Genomic DNA, 3,118 nt, shown 5'->3' with positions numbered 1-3,118 from the left:
ACATAGACTTCGATTAAACACAACAGTCTCGAAACTCTGTATTCTATCATTATTTACAAACTTTGGTTTGTTTTGGTTGAAAGGTTGGCTTTACGTATTGGAACATGGTGGACAGAGATTACAAGTAAAATGAGGCTTACAACATATTGCTGCCGAAGTCAACCAATGAGATTACATTGTGCTTTAAGTGTGTCAAGTATATTACACGCCAAATTGCATTTTTATTGAACCTATTTGAACAAAAATAATAGATAAATATTTAAGCATGGCCATTTTGATATAGATATATGTGGAGCATCGAGTGAAACTGAAAAAAAATTAAAAGTGTAAAAGTGATAAAATAATTTCAAACGTAACTTTGAAATTCATTAAGGATTTTTTAATAAAGAATGTTTTTTTCTGGAGAAAGCATGTGCATCTTTAAATGTAAACTGTTTTAAAAGATAATATTAAATTTTTGTAATGATCTTAGTATTACAGGCAAATTGCAATTTGCTGTTAGTTATAATGTAATGAACCTCAATCTGCCGATAAACATATAAACTCTTGTTTACTTCAATTTATATTTAAAAACATGAGGATTTGTAGTATTTAATACTTGATTGTTTTTTAGGTGAGCGTCCTTATGCCTGCGGAAAGTGCGGAAGAGCATTTGCTGAATCAGGAGCATTAAATCGTCACATGAAAGCCAGGTGATGTTTTATTTTTTTAAAGATAATTTTCCAGTGACATTCTGCTCCATATTTCCTCTTACCAATTACTTGTTCCTCTTCCTCGTCATCCTCCTCCCTTCTCAACCTCTCCTCCATAGCCTTTCTCGCCATTTTTCTGCTAATGATAATTGATATGATTCACTTTTATAAAAACTGTTTTCCCTGTGCTTCTTAACGGAATTGTGCTCAGACGCCCAGACAACCACTACCCTCGTTACAAGAAAAAATGGAGCTACCACCCCAACATTGAAGCTGTTGTTGACGAAATGCAGAGGGATGTGAGCATAATTGGTGAAGATCCGGTGAACTTTATCCATAGGGATTCAGTTCAATTTGCAGAGATGGCAGGAGACAAAGTGAATACTGGAGATGGAGATTTGAACACTACCTCTCTCACTTCTGATAATTCAGCAATTGTTACTTCAAGTGTAACCTCCATAGCAGAGGTGAGCTAAATTGCTATCTTTTAATATTGAAAACATTATCATCATCATCATCAACATCATCATCATCATCATCATCATCATCAGTATAATAAATTTTTAAATATATTATTATTATTATTATTATTATTATTATTATTATTATTATTATTATTATTATATTATTATTATTATTATTATTGTTATTATCATTATCATTATCAAAGATGATTATTATGCTGACCAGATGATAATAACGATCATAGCAATTACAAATGATTAGAGTCATTAAACATTGTTTCAGAATGTATTAAAAATTATCTTTTATTGTTTGGTTAAGGAAAAAAAAGATACTAAAACTGAATGTTCATTTTTTAAAAATCCTATGAAGTATAAAGTTGGAAAGATTCACAGAGGTTTTGTTCGATTGATTGATTAAAAAAAAAGGAATTATAAGAGTTTGATCTCAGACTGTTATATATTTTTACTGAAACAAAAGTATAGGTTACAAGACCTTGATGAATTAACCTTAGTTCTACCATATTTGTCAGTTTGCTTTATTCTAGAGTAAATGGCATTGGCAATATTTATATTCTTAATTGTATGTCATCGTTGTCTTACAAAGCCTTTTGCTTTGTCGATAATTTAGATTGATTTTTTATATTTTGATCATCTGAACTAGTGGCCTTCCACTTCTATGAGTACTGCAAATGTAGATAAAAACGTAGATTCAATGCAACCAGCTCAGAATACTAGAGCAGAGAGCCAAGACCACAGAATTTCTTAGCGACTCAAATTGCCAGGTAATTGTAAAAATGCTTTTTTTTTTTTTGGTCAATCTAGATTTTGCTAAATTGTTAATGTTTATGTGTCTTTGTTATATTTTTATTATTTTTTGTGTGTTAATAATATTAAGTAAAAGATGTTCAATTTTACATCATACAAGTAGGCGGAAGTCTTAGGATTAATTTATAAGTTCAATTTAAATAGCACATATGGTTTAAAATCAGTTTTATTATATTGTAATGTGTATGGAGTCTATTTGTAAAGAACAGAGCTTCATGGTTCTAGAGCATGAGTTGCTAGAGGCACATATGTCCATTACCACAATATACAGTAGAATAAAAAAACACACATACTATGACAAAAATTCTGACACACATATTCCGATACGCATATTCCGAGAGGAAAGAAAAACAAATCAATAATCTTGAAACCATTGTATGATGTCTAATAATTCTAAAGCTGTCTCAATGTTTTGAAATCAGTTTGATTAGCTTACCACTGTTTAGACAAATGTTAGTCTGTTACACCATAATTAACTGACCTAGCTAACTAACTACTTCTGGTGAACAGAATGGTCTGAAAAATGCGAAAATGTGATTTACACCGTGGACCTTTATTGAATTTGCTTCTTAGGGGAGTGCTGTACTTATTTAGTTATCGTAACTTGTTATGAGAAAAAAAAAAATCAAGAGTATTTGTAAAGAGAAATATCCACTAAACATACTCAAGGTGCTTTCCAAGGAGTCCCAAACAAAAGCAACACACTTAACGTATAAGACGAGACATGATGCCTGTTAGGCGATGTTACAATTTTTTCCAACAAAGACAACACTGTTAATAGTTGGGTACTCATTTTACACCTGAGTACGATGAAATCAATGTGCGTAAAGTGCCTTTTCCAATGACTCAGAATAGGACTCAAACCCTGGTCCTTCTGGTCCAAAGATCAGTGTCATACTACTAGACCACATAGCCTCAAAGAGGATAGAAAATTTGAAAAAGTAAAGTATGAATGATGTGTATTAAATGTCTGTGTTTCAGGTTTGCAATAAAGATTTTAAAAAAGGGGCACTTGGAGGCCCACTCCGCTCAATTTAGCAGATCAACCCCTATTTGGGATTGTGTCATTTTTCTAGCCAAAAAGGATGAAATGGACAGCACTTTGACAATGCTTCGAAATTTTGAAGTAAGTTTTGG

General features: G+C 31.8%; 1 long non-coding RNA gene across 1 annotated transcript; it reads left to right on the top strand.

Moving 5' to 3' along the window:
- Positions 1-916: 916 nt before the first annotated feature.
- LOC144961769 (uncharacterized) lies at positions 917-1,922 on the top strand. The gene is made up of 2 exons (XR_013643276.1): positions 917-1,159; positions 1,818-1,922. It is a non-coding gene; the product is annotated as an uncharacterized LOC144961769 (long non-coding RNA).
- The last annotated feature ends 1,196 nt before the right edge of the window (positions 1,923-3,118 follow it).

Source organism: Berghia stephanieae, unplaced genomic scaffold, assembly GCF_034508935.2.
Source record: "Berghia stephanieae isolate SIO BIC M18660-M18661 unplaced genomic scaffold, UCSD_Bste_1.3 scaffold404, whole genome shotgun sequence".
Lineage (NCBI taxonomy): Eukaryota > Metazoa > Mollusca > Gastropoda > Nudibranchia > Aeolidiidae > Berghia > Berghia stephanieae.
This window is presented reverse-complemented; position numbering and strand designations above follow the sequence as displayed.